The following is a 23,562-nucleotide window of genomic DNA, read 5'->3' as shown; positions in this document are numbered from 1 at the left end:
TTATGCAGAAATTAGTTACTACTAGCACATATAATTCTATAATGAATCATAATTGTTGAGAACTGTTGTCTCCGCTTGTTTAGGACTCCGATCATTTAATAACGAGATGGAAATTTGTCGTTAATACTTAAGAAAATGCTCCAACAATTCCTAGATTGATGTTTGTATCTATTAGGAATCACTCTTTTCTGATATCCTTATGGCAAGCCTTCAAGCTATCCAAAATTCATCAATATAATAAAGACAGATGTGACGTTTTGATCCCCTGTCAAAAGATGATGAATTAGGCCCAAACCTTAAAAGCCATTGATGGTCTTTCATGACCTAGGCTAAACATAATGAATATATATTAAATAACATTCATTGAGAATGTTAGTACTATATTAGCCTATATGGTCTATAAATACCACGGTTAGTATATGTTAAGGCCATCAGGATAGAGAATAGCAGTTGTTGGATTGCAGCTAAGAAATTATTTTATTGGTGTTAGGGACCAATATCGAAAATGGCAAACTCAGATGAGACAGCCGTCGATCGTGTTATTAATGATGTGACACATACCGATGATGCTACGATTGTGAGCCTTAGAATTTCCGAAGGTGTTCTTTAAACTATGATAAACGCAGCTGTTGGAAAGGTTGTGAAGAAAGCTATGAAAAAGTTCAAGGAGCCCCAGGCTACTCGCTCCCAATTTTATCCAGGACCACATTTCCTTACTCATAAGGAGGATCTTGTTCATACCTCAATTGCAAAAGATGAACTAAAAAGGAAAAGGGAGGAAAATAACTCACAGAACTCTATGAAGAAGAACAAACAGAAGTCCAACCAGAAACCGGTATGCAAGACCTGCAAGAAGTGCCATTATGGGAAGTGCAGGTTCGAACCAAAATCCCGATCACAACCAAGGGTGTGTGGGATCTGCAAATCGGGGGAACATACAACGTTGGACTGCGAGGACATGGAGAATTCAGTCTGCTTCGGCTGTAATGAGAAGGGCCACATCAAGACCACGTGCCCTAGATATGTCAAAGGAAATGCGGCTAAAGAAGAAAAGCCTAAGAATGAAAGCGCCTAAATACCTGAGCTAGTTCATAAATAATGGCCTCAGGTACTTTCCCTAACTTTTTATCAGAAATCTAAGAGTTTTATTTTGGATTGGATACCAATAAATCTTTCATAAACGATAGGTATAGCAAGCTTTTAAAAACGTTTCATAAAACCCTATATATTAAGCATAAGGAAAAACCTACGGGTAGAAAACTAACAGGAACCATTCCTTCTATTCCTGTCGGAAATCTTCAATCATAATGTCCTAATGTACCCTCTCTCCAGATAAAGTACAACATCCTATAAAAATTCATATCCCTTTGGTCTCCATTGATTTCGAATACCAAATGGTATGACGAAAGCGCCATATGAGGATTCGTGTATCCTAATATGTTCCATAGATTGCTTCCATGCCTGATCAGTATGGGGGTTTAATGCATGGGACCACAAGGATATTCAAATAAGCACATGGTACCAAAGTCAACCAGTAGTATTCAAAGACGATATCTAGAAAGTGGAAAATTTTCTTTTCAAGTAAGTGTCTTAGATTAAATTTGTGGACTCGTACATGAGTCACTCATTTGACACAAGAAAGGATGGATGAACTGGAGCCCGGGATTCGGAAAATCTCTGTAACCTCCTTGTATCTTGATTATCTTCTCCTAAGACTACCCTGTTTACCTCCCGATTGGCGAGTAGAGTTAAGATTCATATCCCATTTAGGGCTGCATCGTCAATATGAATTCTCCAAGACAGCTAGTACCATTATTGGAAAGAGTCGAAAACCCCGATTAAGTAAGTTTTGATATAGAGGATTCATATAGCCTAACTCAATATTCCGAGAGTCCGGTATAATTAATTAAGTAAGACGGTTCATTATGCTTATGCATTATTACCGCAACCCTAAATAGGCACCGAGCATGAAATTCCATCAACTGCCCAAGGTCGTCGATTCGTTCGACTAATGACAAGGATTAGCTATTCCCTGAAATTAATTAAGCAATGGTTAGATTAACCATCTTACTTTAAGATAAGCTTTCTATAATGATTGATATATAAGCATCAAGGCTGCTCCTTCGAAGACCCTGTATAGATGGAATATTAGACGTCCATTGATAGGACAATAGATTGGTAAGTCCAATCATCAGGATCTGAAAGCTGTATTAGAAACGACCAATAAGATCACGCAAATTCATAATCATCGGCAAGATGCCAGTATTCGGCAGAAAAATTAAGAATTAATTCATGTTAAGGAATAAGGTTCAACAAGAGATATCACCCAGGAAGGGTGTGCCAAATTGTTAAGTTATCGGGCTAGTTAAGCTCCGGATATATAGAATCATTCGAAGGAAATCGAATGTATCAAGATCAAGTAGCTTACGAGCTGAGACCCAATTAAGGGGCTTGGAGGAACGCACAATATGATTCACACTAATGATTTAGCGACGTGTCACCAATAAATCGAAAAGCGCTATCACATAATGATATGCAGGACTATGATAGTATGAGCAACCTGTTTTGATTAAGGATCGACAGGATTAGAAGCTCCAAAAAGATGCATGTGCCTATTATTAAGGTCAATTGTGGTTCCTTAGAGGCTCACAGGTACCGAGGAAGATTAAGCCCAATATAAGGTAGAAGATACTTCCCTTACCTTAACAAATCTCGAGGTTGAGATTTCTTTTAAGGGGGTGAGGATGTAACACCTCGAAAATTCACGTCCTATAATGTGCTGACACGTGTCATATGTATGAACGTGTGAAAAAAAATGTCCTAAAAGGACTAAAGTTGACAATCATGAAAGGTATGTGAATATACGAGTTCTAAATGTCAACAATGAATAAATATATTGTACATTGACCCTACATGATGCTAATACCCTTAAACGAATGATTCATGGATCATACGGAGCTAATTATGAAAGAAAGTGAGAAGTTACAAACTACAGGGGTTAAATGTGTCAACATGTTTAAAGTTATACCTCTGAGTGACCTTTTAGCAAACCCGAAGCTTTGGAACGGTAAATTATGCTCACTAGAATAAGTGATTAAAATTTCATAAAGATTCGTCATCGTATGAGAAAGTTATGATCAAATTCGTACATAAGGGGTTAAAAGCGTCAACTTTGAAAGTTAGGACTTTTCGGGTAACAATAAAGTTAACCGGGGACTTAACGAAAGGGGTAAATATCTTGAAGCCCTTATATGTCAAATTAGAGGGTTCATATTGCAAGAAAAAAGTTAGTTGACCTTTCGGAAGGGCCAAGAGTCAAGTATGCTGAAACTAGAAAAGTTGGAATCTGATCAGAAGGGCCATGCGGCCCGCGTAAAGATTGGCTAAACATCCATGCGGGCCACGCCAGACGCCCAGTAACAGAAACATACAGCAGCCTGTTCAGCCTTCTAAACGACATTTATGGCCCTTAAACACTCCCAAGAGTTGCCTAAACATCCCCTAGACACTTAGGGACACTTGTTAGTAAGTTATGGTCAGTGGTAGACTTGTGTGTCAACATTTTGTGGTGATTAATTCACTATAAAAGGCCATGAAGTTGCAACCATTTGATCATTCACTTCTTGTGCAATTCTGGAGCTTTTGGGAGCTTAAGAGCAGACACAAGACCTTCCTAATCAAGCATAGGACTTCAGTAAATTTGCTAATCCTTCCTTAGTTAAGTTTTCGCTTAGTTATAGCCTAGAAGTCAAACCGTCGTAATTAATGGTTGACTTAATGATTAATCACTATTGGTCCAGTGATTTGTTGAATCAAAGGTAGTTATAAGTTGGTAATCATGTGGGCTATAAACCCTTAAAATAAAAGGGCACTCTCTGATTCCCACTCTATCTAGGTCGAATGTCGGGTCAAAGTTGTTTATAAAAAGTCAACAGAAGCTAGATTTTCGATTTAACGCATAAGTAGCAATGTAGAAGGCGTATAACCTATTTTTGTCACTCATATAGCTTGGTAATAAGTTTAAGAACTGATCTAAGCTTGTTGATCCGACGATTTATTGTTTAGACCCGGTTCGAAACCAAAAGTCGCAAAGCTTTGACTTTTGCTTTGACTTCAGTTCTGACCCGTTTTGGTATGATTTAGAAATACCTTATAGCTTTGATTGGACCAGGTAACATGCTAGTATAACCCTCTGTGGTTATACATCATGGTTCTTTGGTTAACCTATATATAAGCATGATTCCGTTAATCGCTCATATGTTGACCATTATGCCCTTTTCACCTTAAAGAGTGATTTTTGAAAATGTAAGAAAGTAGAAACCTTAGTCACTGATATATAAACTTGTACGCAAAGTTTGACATCAGTTTGAGGTGTAGTTTAAGAGTTATGCTCGTTAGCGTAAATTGAAAGCTTTATATTAATTAAACGACATAATTAGCGTATGGCCTATCTAAGCCTACTTTTTGATATCAAACTTATTACCCACTGATGTAATATATTATTTTAGGATTTTTACAAATTTTTAATAAATTCTAGGCTGAGCATAACTTATAGTCGTAGGCTTAATCCGGTAATTGTCAGTTTTGCCCTTACGGGCCATAAAATGAGTTTTACATATCTAAACAACTCCAAACCTTTTGCTACTGATCACACATGATAATTAAATTATTTTAAGCCTTCTGGAATAATGAAAATATCAACTTTAAGTATCAAACCCGGAAATGGCTTCCAATCGCCTTATTAAGCATTTTTAACGCATAGTATGTACTAAACCATTTTAAACATACAAGGGTTGATACCTACTGATGTTTGAGGCAAATTATAATATTTTAACAGTAAGCAAAAGTCGATAAACTCAGACTTCAGTTTTGAGCTTTTCGGCTTATGTGAAATTACCAAAATACCCCTACGGGGCATAGTTTGTGTTTAAGTTCATTTCGGGCATAATGAAAGACATCTCACTGATGTCACAACATATTTGAGGCATAATTAACTTAGGAAACCTGTTTATGGCTCTCACGAATACCCGTCACATTTATTACGCGTACGGTTCGGTTTGTGTAACAAGTTTACATAAATTAGCCGATACGGGTCAAACCTTAATGGTTTTGTCTCAAAATCCAGAATGTGTATGGAATACCCATAGTAAACAAGTCTCTGAACTTGTCAAGTTTAAATCACATTCTATCCGGCCTTCGCCTAATCGTGCGTCTGAACCGTATATTTCTTAAAGACTAACCGGTCTAAGCTTAGGCTTAATTAAAGACTCGTTAGCATTCTAATTGGTTATTTATACCATCATTCCAGACTAGAGCCTTCCGGTAAATTGTACCTACGCTTACTTAAGTGAATACGGCTGAGTTATTATTCTTGCTATTTAAGACAGGAACTAGCTCAGGTAAATACTCTTAACTTATTTTCCCTATACGGGCTTGGGATACGGTATAATGATACCGCTTGGTCGGGTATTGAATATTTAATCGGATTGTCATTAAATTATTGAGGTAACCCGGTTTGATCTGTATTGTTTGAAATAAAAGCCTTTAGGGGTTAATTACCATGTCCCGGATATCCTTGACATCATTGTATTATAAAATGGCCACGTCTTAAGCACGAGGTGTAGGCATACACCTGACAGTTGTTTAAGTAATAACGGTATCTGACACTCTTGTGGGCCTATACTTGTGGCGTGTCTGTTAATCTTGACTCGGTTTCTACATCGGGCCCTGAACGTACAACGAACACGTAATTCTGTATACAAGATTATAAATATGATTGTCTCAAGTTATAAAAGATTAATTTTGCCTCTGTGCATTTTTAATCAAAGTGTCAAAATAATTTTTGCCTGGTGCATCTAAATCAATTTTCCTAAACTCTTTTCAAATGAGTCAGTTGAGTGTATTTACCAGTGAAAACTGACGTATTTTCAAAAGTCTAAGTGACAGGTACAAGTACGTAATAGGCTGGAAGCTGCTCAGGACGTTAATAAGGAATCTTGCAAGTTCTAGGCGTCTAAAGTTTGTAGAACAATGTTTATAGATCCGCCTGTGGATCCCTTACTTTTCGTTGTAATACTTGGATATTACTTTTATTCGGATTGTAATATATATATCTTTAGCTTCCGCTGTGCATTTAAATATTGTGTTGTTTGACTATGATGATATCAACTACATCACGATACTCCCCACCGGGCCCACCGGTTGACACGTGGAAATTCGGGGTGTGACACTCACGGTTCTTACAACTCGAGATGGTTCTTATTTTAGCGTTATATATATATATATATGTATGTATGAGGGAAGGATGTATAAAAAACCCACTTTAATTTAGAAAACCCGGGAAACTCAAAGCTCCCGATGTTTTTTTTTCTTGAAAAAATTTACACATGTTATATACATGTTTTTAAGGGTTTTCGGCAAAAAAAATCAAAAAAGCGCCGAGTAGATATTTTTTAAAAAAATAAACAAGTTTTGGTGTAACACATGTTACATTCATCTTTCATCTGACATATTTGTAACATGTGTTACACCGAAACTTGTTTATTTTTTTTTAAATATCTACTCGGCGCTTTTCTGATTTTTTTTGCCCAAAACCCTTAAAAACATTATATAACATGTGTAAATTTTTTCAAGGAAAAAAAAACATCAGGAGCTTTGAATTTCCCGGGTTTTCTAAATTAAAGTGGGTTTTTTATACATCCTTCCCTCATACATACATATATATATATATATATAACGCTAAAATAAGAACCATCTCGAGTTGTAAGAACCGTGAGTGTCACACCCCGAATTTCCACGTGTCAACCGGTGGGCCCGGTGGGGAGTATCGTGATGTAGTTGATATCATCATAGTCAAACAACACAATATTTAAATGCACAGCGGAAGCTAAAGATATATATATATATAACACATGTTAGTGAAAAAGTTGCTGAAACTTGTTTATTTTTTTAAAAAAAAAACACTCGGCGCTTTTTTGATTTTTTTGGCTCAAAACTCTTAAAAACATGTATATTACATGTGTTATTTTTTTTAAACAAAAAAAAGTCGGGAGGCTGGGTTTTCTAGGGTTTTCTCAAATTTTTAGGGTTTTCTATCTAACCTTATATATATATATATATATATATATATATATATATATATATATATATATATATATACCTATACTACTTTAATAAGCATATAGGAAGGGCAAGAATGGTCATTTGCCATTGTACAACCATTTTAAGCACATTATACAACCATTTAAGCATAAATGTGTTGAAAACACCCTCAATACACAATGTACAACTCTTAAAGCACCAAAAAACACAAATAATTTACCCTTTACCCTGGTTCATCTTCAGCCGTCCGTTTCTCTTAATTTTTCACACGCATCGCGATCTCAGCCGTTCACTTCACTTCACACGGATCAACTTTTGAATTCCTTTCTCTCTCACAACTCACACATCTCACAAAACAATCAGACCTTCTCTCTCTCGGCGCGACTCAAGAAAACCATGCCTGCCAGATCTATCACCAGATCTGTGACCCACCGCCTATTCCCCTCCGCCTTGTTACGCTGCTTCAATCGCGGCTTCTCCTTCATTCCAGGTATCATACTTCTCTAATTTGTCTTTTATTCAGAAATCGTCAACCTAAAATCAAAGCTTTGATCTCGATTTTGTTTTTAGGGCTTTGCTGATGTAAGTAACCATTGAGTCAAGATCAATCGGTGATGAGTGTACCAGTTGATTGAAGGGTCGAAACTGAATCACCTTCCTTGGTTCATTTCCCCTTTTTTGCCCCAACTCTGTAGCTTAATTAGTGTTTCTATTGTTTATTTATTTTTTTATTGTGATTACGAGTGGATATAGTTTCAATTCTAAGTTCATCGAGTCAATTTGTTGTTTGAAATTAGGGATTTCAAACTTACATTCTGTTGATGGTTGATTAATTTTCGTTTTTGATGTATAGGGATTTGAAACTCTATGGAATTGTTACAATCAGAAGCATCAAGCCCAAAGTCCTCAGCGAAAGTTACATCAGATTTGTTAAGTCAACATACTTGGTGTGATCGCTGACCCTAATTTGAAACGGTTTCATGGGTTTTTGTTTGTAAAGGTATAAATATTTAGTATTGCACCATTTACCATGATTCTGACTAATTTGGGCTTTGATTTGAATCCCTTTATTTATGAGTTTGCATTTTGATTTTGGATGTATTTGCTTGTTTTTCTCGAATTTGTCATGACTGAAAGGTAAACCCTAAGTTAGTGATTTCAAAAGTTGAAGCTTGCTGGTTAAATTTGATGGGTTGGTGTTAAGCTTGGCAGACCAATGCTGAGTTTGATACTAATCAATGAGCAGGTCACATGCTGCTTGCTGTCCTACGATTATCACTTTCATTATTTTGATACACTATTTTTCTTCGTGTTTTGACTGAAGTAACCACCGTTAATAGCTGCAGATATTTTCGGATCTGAAGTATGATAGGCCAAACGAATTGATGGTTCGGCAAATTTCTAATGAGATGGAAGCGATTGCGGCTGCTTATCATATTTTTAGAAATGTTGCTCAGCCTGGTTTCATGTAAGAACGTTTATATCGACAAGTTCTTTAAGTATGCTTCATTTGTTGGTGATTAACTCATTTTTAATTAATGTTATATGTTTACAATGTAGGTACATTGAAGATATGGATTTAAGGAGATTTATGACCATTTGGCGCTGGTTCAGTTTTTTTTTTCTTTTGCATTTAATTGATGGACTATTTGTTATTTGACAGTTGATAGTTGAAGAGATAAATATCTTAACGACGGTTTTCTTGAGATATGACAACGTGAAGATATATAATCCCAATTCGGTTTTGTATACAAAGCCCATTAGAAATTTCTATAGAAGTCCAGATATGTCAGATGGTGTCGAATTCTCTATTGACTTTACAACACCTATTGAGAAGATTGGGCTATTAAAAGACAAGATGAAAAAGTAAGTTATAAAACATTTTTTTATACATTCTGTTTCATGCTATATAACAAATGCTATCATTATTATATGTGATTAGGTATTTGGAGAAGAATCCCCAATTCTGGCACTTGAATCACAGTTTTGTTGTGAAGGAGATCGAAAATGTGAACAAGATAAAAATGGCTATGTTTTCAATCATACGATGAATTTTCAAGAGTTTGGTGAAAAGAACAGGAGGAGAAGTGAACTGGTTTTAGCGCTGAAGAAGTTATTTGAAGAGCTAAAGATCAAATGCAATCTTCTTCCCCAAGACATTCATTTGCATAAACCGGAAACTACAAGCGGGTCCACCAAATAATTACACAACCATATGTTTAAAGGTCTCATCTTTCTTGCTATGCATGATATAAAAAACCATAACTAGAACCATATTCATCAGCAGTTTGACAATGACAATCCGTATATGACTACATTTTTATCTATATACTTTGTCAAATTGACAAATTTTTCGTTCGGAATTTTTATCTATATGCTTGATCATATTTAATAGGGCTGGCAAAATAAACCCATTAACTAAATTTTGGGTCAAGATGGACATTTAAAATAACAGTTTGGGTTATCTTGGGCCATAAGTAAATTGTTAGTAGGTCAAGATGGGCCAAAGTATATTAAACATAATCACAAGATGGGTCAGGATGGGTAAGACATTATCACCTAGCAGGTCAAGATGGGTAAGAACACGCACAGTTAGGGTTTCTCAGAAGAACAACTATAAGACCGATCTCTCTCAATCTCTCATCATCCTCCTCCTCCTCTTCCACGCGGCGAGTTCTTTGAACGCGAACCTGTGACTACCGTAGTTCCATTGTTTCAGCAGGTTTTCTCTATCAAGAATCACTTTTGTTAAGTTTTGATGTCAAATTCGACATCATTTTAGTAATTTAGTCTTCCTTAAATGGATCCTGATGTTGTTGTTTGACATCCTGATAGTGAATTAGGACCTTTAATCTGACAAATTGAAGGCCCATGTGTTTAATTTATTATTATTGAGTGTTTTGCTTGATGCCCACCAAGTGTTCGACCTATTGCCCCAATGAAGATGGTTAATTGATTATGTCATAATACCCGTGTTTTTCTTTATTGTAGATTAAATTAAATATGTCGGGTAACGATGATCACGAAGATGAAGTTAGTTCACTTAGTTCGGGCAAACATTCTTCCGTGGTTTGGAGCTATTTTGATAAATTAAATATGTCGGGTAACACTTGTTTTGTATGCGATGATTTTGGATATACAGTTGTTACGAATCTGGGTTTGTGAATCTAGGGTTCATTCGTACGAATCTGGTAAAAAATTGTGTCCGTTCAATTCGTTGGAAAGATTAATCAAGATATTCTAAATTTATTAGTATCATTCTTATGTTTATGTTTATAATTTAGGAGTCGAATATTAACGGGTCAAAAAGTTAGTTATATAGCCTTCTGCATTTAACAATAGTATAGTGTGTTTTAGTGTGTGTTTCTCTTGTTTTGTCCCTGCACAGAATCTGTGCATACTCATTTGTTTATACTAAAATGATCCTAAAGTGAATAATGATATAATTGGGAGCCATCAGGAGAGTTAGTGTTGAACTGTTGATATAATTGCATACATACAGATTGAGTTAGGATTGTTTAATGGATAAATGATTGCTGTGAATTTACATTAGAAACTAATTCGAGTTAAAACAGAATAGTCCATTGCAGAATTATCCGCTGTAGAGTTATCAGCCGCAGTTTTAATTACATTCGCACAGCTTGAGTCACACTTATGTCTGAATTATCCGTTGTAGAGTTATCTGTCTGCAGAACTTAGAATCAGTCTACATCCGTTAAATTCAGTCCATTCGTTGCAGATTAACAGCAGATCCGTAGAAATACAGAAGTATATCCGCTGAATTCTGGTTTATTTGCAGATTTTGTCTTTTCGCTGAAATAAAGTTCAGTCGCTGATATGATTCATCCGCAGATTTAATTTTTTTAATTTTTTAATTTTTTTAGTTTTTTTAATTTTTTTCGTTTTTTTAATTTTTTTAAATTTTTAATTTTTTTTTTCGTTTTTTTAATTTTTTTATAATTTTTTTTTTAATTTTTTTAATTTTTTTTTTCATTTTTTATAATTTTTTTCAGTTTTTATTATTATTGATTTATTCTCAATCCATCCTGACCCGCACTCATCCTGACTCAAACCCATTCTAACCTTCTTCTTTCTTTTACCCATCTTAACCCAAACTCATTTTAACCCAAACCCATCCTGACCCAACAACCAATCCAATCCAACCCATCCATTTTGCCACCTCTAATATTTAATAAGCATCCTCAATGTTAACATTGAGAATGACTCGATGAGAAAGATAATGAAATACGAGTCAATAAAATTACTACTTTTAGAGGTGGTAATTTTGACCCGTTCATTTATAAATGGATTTATGGGTCAAATGGGTAAAGTCATTGAAAAGAGCTAAAAGAGAAATGAGTTAAAATTCATTTCAAGCGTATTATGACCTAGAAAATGGTTTTTTTATTAAGTGTTTAGATTATTTTTGAAATGATGTAAACATCATGATCATATTTAATATGCTAACTATTTATTAAAAAACTCGAGCATTTCTTGATGGAAAGTGTTTTGGATTATCTCAAGCTGGCCCATTTTGAAAAACGACCCACCCATTTTGCGACCTCTTCAACTTTTACTAACATTACGTTTTTTTTTTAATCGGATTGTTACAGGTCTCCTGATCCGTTTACCGGGACTAGAAACCGGTCTTTTACGGATGCTGTTAGAGTTATTCTAGGTACCAAGATTTCATCAAATATTTAAGTTTCTATGTGTTTGTAAGTATTAAGTTATGATAGTGTGTTTTCAGGCAGAAAACACGCCTGGATATGTGGTTTGCTTCAGTATGTGAGTTTTTATGGAACTGTGGTTGCTTATGTTGTAACAACTTTGACTTATATGAGGTAGTTTAACCCACTGATTAAGGTTACTAATTAATGGGTTCCAAATATTGTTTCATGATGACTGGTGGTTTTCGATAATCCTTCAGGGCGATTTTGAAAGCCAACTGTTAGCGATTGCGAATACGGTGGCAACACTTATATGTTGTTGTTTGGAGTAGTGCAGATTTTAATGTCACAAATGCTGGATTTCCATAGCATGGTTTTGGCGTCTGTTGTTGCGGCCATAATGTCCTTTTGTTACTTCTCTATTGGTTTGGGGCTCGGTTCCGCTCAAGTAATCGGTACGAACCCCTTTATGTTTCTATCCCCCACTCCGGTTTTCGGTAGGGGTTTAGCGTTTTGAAAGTGACTTAAAAGTGGAGAAAACGCCAAACACCCTCTAAGTATTCCGTGTGATCTGATCATTTGAAAACACTGCAGAGAATGGTAAGATTGCTGGGAGCATTACAGGATACCCAGCTGTTAGTGTAGCTCATAAGTTATGGCTAACTTTTCAAGCACTTGGAGACATAGCATTCGCGTGTCCATATGAGCTTATTCTTTTGGAAATTCAGGTTAATAATTCGTTATTGGTAAAGTTTAAGATCAGTTACTTTTTAATTTTGTCATACCATAGTTGTCAAAAGCGAGCGCCTTGTGCGCCTAGGCGCAAATTTCAGGCGAGGCGCACCAATTGCGCTTTTCTCCGAGCAATGGTTCAGGCGCATTTCCGGCAAGATTCTCAGATTCCGGCGAGATTTTGGCAAAGTTCTGCACATTCCGGCTAACTTCTGGTGGTGAAAGAAGTAGATGTATTCTGGTGGATAAATTCTGTGATGTTGCAGATTGCCGGAGGCTAGAGTTGCAGGTTAGTGAAGGAGATGGTGAGAGGAAGAAGAGATGGAACGGGGTACACATGAAAATAAAAGGGCAGGCTTTTTAAATAGTATTTATTGATATGTGTGTGTCTGCCTGTCTGGGTAAAAAGTAAAAAAGTGGCTAGTGTGCTTTGACTAATATCAGTGACTTATCACAAACTAGGACTGAGTTGTCAACAGTGACTGTTGCAGGCAAATTGCAGAGCTAAAGTTTTTTCTATTTTTGTTCTATCATCTTTTAAATGAATTGTGTCTAATTCTAATGAATTATGTCATAGGTTTTTTTCAGGTATACTAGATTGCAAAATGAAGGCGTATATTATATTATATATTTATATTTATATAAGTTAGTACACAACTACATCTGTTAAGAGTTTCTTATACACTAATTACCTTAAAGGATTTAAATTGTTTGATGCTAGTTAGATGATTTTAATATCTAATTAGTATTAAAAATATATTTGGAGATTAATAGTATCTATAAAACTAATACAATTAACATAATATATATATATATATATTCAATTATTGCGCTTTTTTTTTTCTCAGGCCCGCGCTTTTTTTGCGCTTTGCGCCTAGGCCCTAGGCGAGGCATATGCGCCTTGAGTGCGCCTAGCGACTTTAATAACTATGTGTCATACACATGCGTAAGATAAATTTTTTGGTGTAATATAGGATACTGTGAAGTCACCACCAGCGGAAAACAAGGTTACAAAACACGCTTCAGCAATAGCGATTCTTGCGACAAGTTTTTTCTACCTTGGATGCGGATGTTTAGGGTATGCTGCATTTGGGAATGATACACCGGGAAACCTCTTGACAGGCTTTGGGTTTTATAAACCTTATTGGCACGTCGCCTTTGCTAACGCCTGCGTTATAATGCATCTAATATGAGGATATCAAGTAAACCTTCTATACTTCACATAAACAAGTCACTCTTTGACTATTAAGGACAAATTGATGACTTTCAAGTTGAAATTGATACAGGTTTAACAAAGATCTTATTGATAAATATTTTCTTCAAAAAGTCAAACTGTCTTTTACTATATAACTTTCCAGGTCAAAGTTACAACTTTTCATATTGAAATTCAAATGGGTTTTATCAAACTTTCCTGACCAAAATTGTCTTTACATATTTTTCTATGTATTGAGATTTTGGGTATTCATTAATACTTTTCTAAAAGACTATATAAATTATAAATCATCAAATAATGAATTTCCTACTTTTTTTTTGTTTGACCTTAAAAGTCAAACTGTTTGTTTGTCAAGAAGAATATTATCAATCATGTCAATACCATGTCTTTAAGATTGGATTCCACATGGAATCTATCAACTTTCATGGCCATTGCTTTTTAGTTTTAATTAACATTTTATGCGGCTTTAACAAAAGTAATGGAATCTTCATCTTTTTGTTGACCTTAAAAGTCAAATCATTTATAATGGTAAACAATGACTAATGCAATCCTTTTGGATTATAACAAAAGCTATTCAGCCAACCAGTATTTGCATTTGTGGAGAGATGGTTAGTGCAAAAGCTCCACAGCAGTCAGTTTTTGAAAAGATTCCATGAGATTGTGGGTGTGTTAGGTGCACTAAATCTATGTCCATTGGCTATATATTTTCCAGTAGAAATGTACATAGTGCAAAGAAAGTTGGAAGCATGGAGTCGAAAATGGGTGGTTCTTGAAATATTCAGTGGTGTTCTGATGGTTGTATCGGCGGTGGCTTTAGTCGGGTCGGTAGCTGGACTCATAGAAGCAAAGTTGATGTAGTTATTAGGATGGTAACAATGTATTATGCATGGCTTATTTGGTCTTATATGCCATTAATAAAAATTGTAGTATTCTAAGAGAATAACTACATTTTTTGTCTAGACTAATTAAGTAATTATTAGATTTACTTGAATGTAAAAAGGTGTAAACAAATTGCTCTTCAATGAAAGGATAATGGAATGATTGGCTTTATTAATCATATTGGTAATTTTATGTTATTTTGTGTATTGTTTTGAGATTGGAGTTATTCGGGATCTAGCTGGGCATTTGTCCTGTATTTACAGCTCCCTTTCGTTTTCAACAAAATTAATACTTGCAACGTTTACTAGGGTTGTTTTTTTTTTCTTCTTACGAATGCAGGCTATAGGCTGATAAGAATTTAGGGATGTCAATCATCTTGGGTTGAATCGTTAAACACGAACATGACCCATGTATTTATTTGTGCTAAAGACATCAGTCATAACTAGGGGCGACAATGCTTGACACAACCCGAACATGACACGAACGAAACATGTCTTTGGTCGACTTACACGAAAAGTTTAGAAAAGGGGGTGGTGTTCAGGTTAATCGCTCTTAAAAAAAGTTCGGGTTGGTCCGTAGAAAAAACGGGTTGAGTGGTTGACTTACATGAAAAGTTTAGAAAAGGGGGTGGTGTTCAGGTTAATCGGTCTTAAAAAAAGTTTGGGTTGATCCGTATAAAAAACGGGTTGACCCATTAACCCTTTTAAGTATTTAGAAAAAAATAAGTTTTCCATTTTACATGGTTAGTCATAATTAATAAATTGGCTAAACATATCTAACAACCTTAAATTTTCTTCGTAGTCACTTCAAAAATTCCAAAAACATTCAAGGCAAAGATAGATCACGCCGAATCTACAGTTAGAAAAATGAATAAAGATATATCGCCAAAGAATTGATAAACTAACAGAAAAACGAATGCCAACATATTATGAATAAGAAAACTAATTTAAGTTCTATACAATATATCACGAGATGACTGATAAACTAACGCTAAACGAGTATCCTATTGTAAATCGCCACTTCCGCTGCATCGCGCGGGTAAATGACTAGTATAGATACATACATATATATATAGATACATACATACATATATATAGATACATACATATAATATATATATAGATACATATATATAGATACATATATATATATATACATATATATATACATATATATATCTGTATACGTATATATACATATATATATATATACATATATACATATATAGATCTATACGTATATATATATGTATATACATATATACATATATATATCTATACGTATATAGGGGAAGGTTCAAATGAAAACCACTAGTTATTGTGAAAACTAGAAAACTAACTAAAACCCACTAAAAAGGAGGGAGGGAAGATTTTTAATGAAGGAGGGGTAAAATTGGAACAAAAAATATATAACTTTTCAAACATTTCTCATTTCTCCATACGTTATCATTTTAAAACAAAAATGGCACCATAAGATCACAAATTTTCTTATCTTTCATTCAAGTATATTCGAGCATATTTTTTATGACATAAAAAAAGATTTATGGTGTCGTCTTGTTTTCAATACTATTATTATAGTAGTGCACATGTGCAATATAACATGTACTACAATGTGCATTACATGCTTAAAATTAGTTTTTTGATTCTAGTTTAGCTTTTAGGGTTAGTTTTTTTGGAGGTTTAGGATTAGGATTAGGTTTTTGGGTGTGGGGGGAGGGGGGTTTAGGTTTTTGGGGGTGGGGGTGGGGGGTTAGGTTTTTTTTGGGTTTATGTTTAGGGTTTAGTTTTAGGTTTTCGGGAGGGTGGGGGGTGGGGGGGGGGTTAGGTTTTGGGGGGGGGGGGGGGTTAGGCTTTTGGTGGGAGGGTGAATTTAGGTTTTTTTTGGGGGGGGGGGGGGTGGGGGGTTTAGGTTTTTGGGGGGTGTCGGTGGGGGGTGGGTTAAGTGGTTTAGGCTTTCCGTATTAGTGCACATGTGCAGTACAACCAAATTTTTTTTTTTTTTGAAATTTTTTTTCCATATATAAAAAGTAGCAATTTTTCTAAAAAAAATTGTAAAAAAAAAAAAAATTTGTATGTTTTTTAGGTTTTTTTAGGCTTTTTTTGTTAGTTTTCGAGTTTTCACAATAAAAGTGGTTTTCATTTAAACCATCCCCTACGTATATATATATGTATATACGTATATATATATATATGTATATACGTATATATATACGTATATACGTATATATAGATATATATATACGTATATATATACGTATGTACGTATATATATATACGTATATAAGTATATATATATACGTAATATATACGTACGTACGTATATATATACGTATGTACGTATATATATATACGTACGTACGTATATATTACGTACGTACGTATATATTACGTACGTACGTATATATTACGTACGTATGTACGTATATATACGTACGTACGTATATATATACGTACGTACGTACGTATATATATATATATATATATACTAGTCGTTTACCCGCGCGATGCTGCGGGAAACATATCACTTAGATTGGTGGGTTTAGAGCTATGTACGGGGCGGTTCGGTTTTGAGCCATAACCAAAACCAAATTCGCAATACAACGGAAAACACAACATTCTAAGGGTGTGCATTAGAAGGTTCGGTTCAATTCAGTTGGGTCATAAATAAAATCTAAATTTTCGGTTAAGGTACTTAAAAAACGGCGAGGTTACAATTCATGACGCGGTACTCGTTTTCTGTTAGTTTATCAATCCTCTTGTGATATATTGCTTACTATTTCTATTGGCTTTTTTTATTCGTAGCATTGGTGTGTCATGAACTTTATAGATAATAATTAAATAATTAAAAAAATCATACATTCGAAATGGTACAAGGAATCGGGTTTCATTAGACCCATTGAATCTTCTAGTCAATATAAATTACTAAAACACAACGCTCAGACTGACTTTAACTGAACAATATCGTTGCCGGTATCTATATTATTTGAACAAGTTTTTTTTTTTAAATGCCACGTAAATAAAATCTATTTAATCCTATTGAGATGCCACATAAATACTACTGGAACGATTCAAAATTTCAAATGGATGGAAGGTAGAATATGAAAAAAGCCAGTGTTGTTACTAATATGTAATAATTTTAATTTAAAAAATATATACGACCAATTAAAAAAATTGGTTATTTATTTCATGTAAATCAAACACATTGCTTAACATACTAATAATATCTTTTAGAAAATTTATTTAAAAAAAAAAGAGTTGAGAACACATGTATGTTTACAAGACTGCCCAAAAGCTTAAGACAACTTATTATGCAACTTCTTATATTTTCACATTTTTAATTAATTTATTTCTCTTATTCTTTTAGTTTTAGTTAGAAAATAAGAAAAATTTGACCATTAATTTTCAACCTTTCATCATCTACTTACATTTTAAATCAGCTATTGGTTATATAACTTGGGTCATTTTAAATCAGCTATCGGTTATATAACTTGAGTCAGGTCAGTTCGGTTTTAGGTTAAAACCAAAAATTAAGACTAAACCTTCATGATCTAAAGACTAATACTTGTCATCGTACTGGTTTCTTAGCCAATGGGCCAACGTTACATTGAAAAGGCGGGTTTACTCACGTTGCTCTTCAATATACGTTTTATGGTTTCAATAAACATAACTAACTCATAAAACCAGACAAAATAAGTGTTTGCCAATCCATACAAAGCCTTTTTACCCACTACCCGATATCGACCTGTTCATTATACAACTTCTAGGATAAACAATAGTTTTAAAGTACCTCTTCATTAATTTTTTTTTGGTAAAGGGAGCAAGGCCCCAACAAATTTTATAAATTTAAGCCCTCTAATTTTTTCAATCCTCACACCCTCATAACATGTTTCTTCACTCAAATGACATTTGAAATTTGTTCCCATAACGGAAACGATCCAACCCACTGTGGCTAACACAATCAGTCCAATCATTATGAATACTTAAACGTTGGGCTCCAGCTTTCTACATGAACATCTGGAGGGGCCCACTGTTTATTCCAAGTATACAAGGCCCATGACTCAATTATAGTCTGTAAGCCCAACTGAGGATCGACATTAGTCACCATTTTGTACCAGGTACCTTGAACCATCTATGTAGCATGTATAGGCTTAAATAGTATCCAGTTCACATTTCATGTTTATGATCTCATTTAACTAAACACTTGAACGGTTGAACCTGGTATATAACATGGCCCATATAGCACAATTAAATAATCCCCGCAAGATTTTCGGCCCAATCCAACCTTACATTTGTAACACAAATTAAAACCCCATGACATAATTCTTCAATTAAAATAGTAGCAACCTAAAGTAATTTGTTTTTTTTTTTTTTTTTTTTTTGTGAGATCTGATCTTCAACGTTGCCAGCTATAAGTTGAGACAGTTTCTGCTCTTAAACTTGAGCTTTTGACAATAGCTTTGATGGTTATTCCAATTATACCAAGCAAACAACATTAATGTTAGTTTCACACCTGATGATAGAATGGCTGAATCAAACCTGCAAAATACCCTCAACTAAAATCAAAACTTAAAAACCAAAAATTGTTTTAGTAAGTACCAAATGTCCAAAATTCCCTCAACTAAAATCAAAACTTAAATCATACTACCAGATGAAACAATGGCAAGAGACAAGGCATTGTTTTAGTTGAAAAGGTGTGTGCATTAATGTTATTGATATAATAATGTGTTTAGGACACACGTTAGACAGCCTCATTCAACCGTTTGACCCGTTATCATATTCAGTTATTCGGATTAATTAATACCATTCAAACAAAATTTTAACATAAAAGTCAGAAGAGTTACCTTCTCAAGACTTGGAGTCAATGGTCAACTGTATGCAGTTCTTCGCAACAACCATGGCATAGGTGCAGGAGACTCAGTAACAGAAGACTGGCTCTAATGAACCTTGGCTTTCGTTTCGCGCAGATTCGGGGGAGGAAGAACCTGAAACCCTTTTTACGTAGTTTCTTCTTAACACTATCAACCACAACACTTCCTTTATCCTCATGGTTATAAGAATTAACCGACGGTCTCAATTCGCCAGAACTGAAGGCTCTTGCCTCTTCGCAACGTTTTGAGGCGTTTCAATGATCATCCTCACAGCTGGCAAAAGCAGATTCATTAGATTAATTAGGATTTGAGACCAATTGCTTCACTTTAAATGATTATAGGGTTACACTACAGCATAATATTACATGTTTTCACTTTTCACCATGTACAATTCAATTTTACAATACACGTGAGCAATGTTTTAAAAACCAGTTCACTTCAAATCGGCCGGTAGTGCCGGTTGAATCGTCTGGTACAACCGCTCAAACCGCCCAGTACACCCGGTTGAACTATCCGGTACAACCAGCTAAATCATTTCTGAGCCCAACCGGTAAGGTATAAAACCGGATTTAAAACATTGCAAATGAGGCAAATGTGAAAAGTATTAAGCAAAACCCACATCAAAAGTAAACATAGGTTTATAAAGAATGACCGAGTTGATTTATTTACCTCAAAACTGCCTGTAAATGTCCATCGAAGTTGATTTGTTTTAAGGTGTGGGATAACAACAGAAAGCACCGGCATGGTAGGCCTGTACTTGGCAATTAACCTGCATAACAATTCATGTTACATAAACTTAAATCGTACATTTTGTATACCGGGGAAATTAAAAACATCTTCAGAAACTTTAATTCACACACACACCTCGCACGGGTGGGCCTACTAAAAGTGTAAGCCGGTTTCTATTTTGAGACTACTAAAAGTGGTTGCTAAAATCAGGACAAAGTTTAAGATTCGTTTTAGTTTGGTGCAGATTGCCCTAAACGGAATTGTACACTTATGATTTTTTTTTCATTTCTCTGGTGTAATCAAAAGAATATAATCAAGCAATTAATACCTCTACGCAAATTTTACCAACAATATAGATAGTTTCAACAGGGTACAACCCTCACATTGTCTCAGCACCTAGAAGAATTGCATCCTGATACAAGACGAGACATTCGTTTTATTCTATATGATATAATATTACTGATATTGTATTATTTACTATCATTATAAAATTAGATACTTGCCATCTAAAACAACATTAGCAACATCAGTAGCTTCAGCACGGGTGGGCCTCAAGTTGGCGGTCATGCAATCAACAACACGAATAACAACAGCCGGTTTCCCAGCCATATTACATTTGTACACAGCTGCTTTTTGAAACAGAAATACCTGTGTACAAATAAATAAATAAATTGGTTATAGTTCTACAGTAATTTACTTCAAATGAAGACAAAAACCGACCTTCTCTGGTGGAAGGTCAATCCGTAAATTCCCTCTAGCAAGGATAATGCCATCAGCTTCCTGTAGAATTTCATCAAAATTCACGAGGCCCTGCAAGTATACCGGACACGTTACTGGGAAAACTTATAACTTATGCACTGCTTCCAAATTAATACAAAAAGGGGAACTTGTCTAATACATACATTATGTCGACATCCCTAAAAGATACCAAAATTAAATCTCACCTCTACATTTTCAATCTTTGCAAAAATTTGAGTTTGACTGAGGTCACTTAGTTTAGAAAGATATTCACGAGCCTGCAAGAGAAATGAATTGTCTATAAAAAAGAGTTGTAAGAAGTCTTATGAATACAAGAAAAGAAATATCTATACTTCTCGAATATCTTGCCCACTTCGGGTATGTGACAGAGATAGAAAGTCAACATTGTTTTTTTACTCTCCGTGTGCTGATAACCTAACATTAAACAAAAGTAGCTCGCCAGTGTTGTCAAATCAAGAAAGACAAACAAACAGAATCTGTTACCGTCTACTACAGATGGTGTTGCATTCTATTTATGCAATTTCTGGGTCCATAAAAAACAGAAAAAGAAAAACTAAAACATAAGATGCACGACAACCCATTGGTTCATTTAAAACAATTATTGGTACAAGTAAACACCCATATTAATTGATTGGTTGTAAATATCTCAATACTGAGATGGTTTAGCAGCTTGCCTCCTTGTCTTTATCGTTTAGTGTAGGATAGATCGATTAATATTCTTTTATCCAAAAATATTAATCAATTCTTGAAAAAAAACCGTCAAATACCATTTAAGTTTTTAACCTTAATCAGTCATATTTTAACAATAATCACAAAGCCTATCAAAACAAAAAAAAAGTTAACAGTAAGAAGGTCTCACATTGCCAAGGAATTAACTTTCGGCTGTTTACAATGACCGCCACGATCCAATCCCTCCATTTCGAACCATCAGCCAACGAAGAGGAACCCAAATTCAAACTAACATCCAATCCCTACATGGGGGTACACCGCTTAATAGAATATACAACATTACCCCTGCACTCCAAATATCGATTTCCTTCCCATATGCACTACCAACTATATCAAGAACCCAAAAAGATATACAAAATTATCAAATGAATGTTCTTGTTTGATTTAAAGATCTATTCAAAAACACCCAAACTCTATATAAAAAATATGAAATAAACCATTATAACTCTTCATATAAAGATATTTAAAGATCCAAACATCTGATAAATTATATAAAACAATAAAACACATATGTTCAAGAATAGTACCTGGTTCTTGATAACAATGAGCTTCTTTTTGGTGTACCCCTCAAACCTGTCTAATATTCATGGATAATACATTATACTTGTGCACTTTACAACTGTAATCCAACGTATACCAAAGTATGAAAAAAACAGTTTTACATAATGAAGCCCTATTATTTGGTACTTACTGTGTTTAAGCATCTTGAGAAAGGCTAGAGAAGAGACGTACACTTGCTTATAACAAAAAGCAAAGTCGTAAAGCAAAACTCATATGGCCGGAAATTAAACGATCGAAACCAAAACTCACCTGATATCGTATGTATGGTTGCCGATTTACCAAAACTCGCCGAAAATTAAACGTCAGCTCTGTAAGAAACCCTAGCCGCCATTGTTGGAGGCGATGGTTAGGTCCTCAACACACCACCGTCGCGTCGTCTTACCGAGCTCATCCTCATACTCACTTACCACCATTTTTTGAAAAGGAAGTGAAGCAGCAGGTTTGAATTTTTGAAATGGCTAGGGTTTCAAAGATTTGGGTTTCCAGAGGGAGAGAGAGAGAACGATAATGAAAAGGGCTCTCAGTTTGAATTTTGAAATGAAATTTTAGGGTTTTCTTGGCCGCGTCTTTCAGTGAGGGTATAATGGGAAAAGGAAATTCATTTTTTATTTTAGATGTTTTAAACACTTGTACATTATGCTTTAGAGGTATTTTATGAAAATTTCAATGACCTTAAGAAGTCCTTTGGATATGTATATTATATATAATATAGATAGTATAGATATAGATATATATATATATATCGTTACGCTTCGCTTTTTAGTACTTTCCTTTGTTAGAAAATCTGTTTGTATTTCTATTTTTGGAAACTTGTAATTCTTTTATATTCGTATTTCCTTTCCAAAACTTGTAATCCGAGGCTTTGATCATAATAAAACTCGATTATTTCATACATTATCTTATACATACTTGTGGCATACGTGCAACTTGAATACATACTCATATATGCAAACTCATACATGGAATACTTGCAAATCCAGTTTACACATGCATTTTATTTATACTAATACATATAGGTTACACTTGTATGTTTCAAATACTTGAAACCGGCTAAAATACGCGGAAACGGTCAAACGTAAGCCTTCGAGTGACTCGACAAGCTTCTTCGTGCGAATGGCCTGACCCATTCGTGCGACTGGCCCCTTTATCCCAAGATCATTCGCACCAAAATCATAATTGTAACTGATTAATGGTTAAAGTGTCACAAACAGTCCCCTTTGCACGAACAATTCATTCGGACGACTGGGAACCTCCCACCCGCACGAACTGACTATGTTCGCACAGACACCTGTTCGCACAAATGGAACATCCATTCGCATGAA

General features: G+C 34.8%; 1 long non-coding RNA gene, 1 other non-coding gene and 1 pseudogene across 2 annotated transcripts; 1 reads left to right on the top strand and 2 right to left on the bottom strand.

Annotated features, from left to right (window-relative positions):
- The first annotated feature begins 613 nt into the window (after positions 1-613).
- LOC110943479 lies at positions 614-14,773 on the top strand (annotated as a pseudogene).
- Positions 14,774-18,788: 4,015 nt separating this feature from the next.
- Positions 18,789-20,561, bottom strand: LOC118492244. Its single transcript, XR_004892783.1, has 4 exons — positions 20,520-20,561; positions 20,132-20,231; positions 19,436-19,735; positions 18,789-19,130 (listed from the first exon to the last, which is right to left on the bottom strand). It is a non-coding gene; the product is annotated as an uncharacterized LOC118492244 (long non-coding RNA).
- A 371-nt stretch (positions 20,562-20,932) lies between these two features.
- On the bottom strand, positions 20,933-22,776 carry LOC110943480. Its single transcript, XR_004892782.1, has 6 exons — positions 22,371-22,776; positions 22,207-22,256; positions 21,810-22,006; positions 21,283-21,364; positions 21,136-21,207; positions 20,933-21,001 (listed from the first exon to the last, which is right to left on the bottom strand). It is a non-coding gene; the product is annotated as an uncharacterized LOC110943480 (transcript).
- Positions 22,777-23,562: the final 786 nt, after the last annotated feature.

The sequence above is a fragment of the Helianthus annuus genome, chromosome 5 (assembly GCF_002127325.2).
Source record: "Helianthus annuus cultivar XRQ/B chromosome 5, HanXRQr2.0-SUNRISE, whole genome shotgun sequence".
Lineage (NCBI taxonomy): Eukaryota > Viridiplantae > Streptophyta > Magnoliopsida > Asterales > Asteraceae > Helianthus > Helianthus annuus.
The sequence above is the reverse complement of the archived record's forward strand: the minus strand, read 5'-3'. Positions and strand labels throughout refer to the sequence as shown.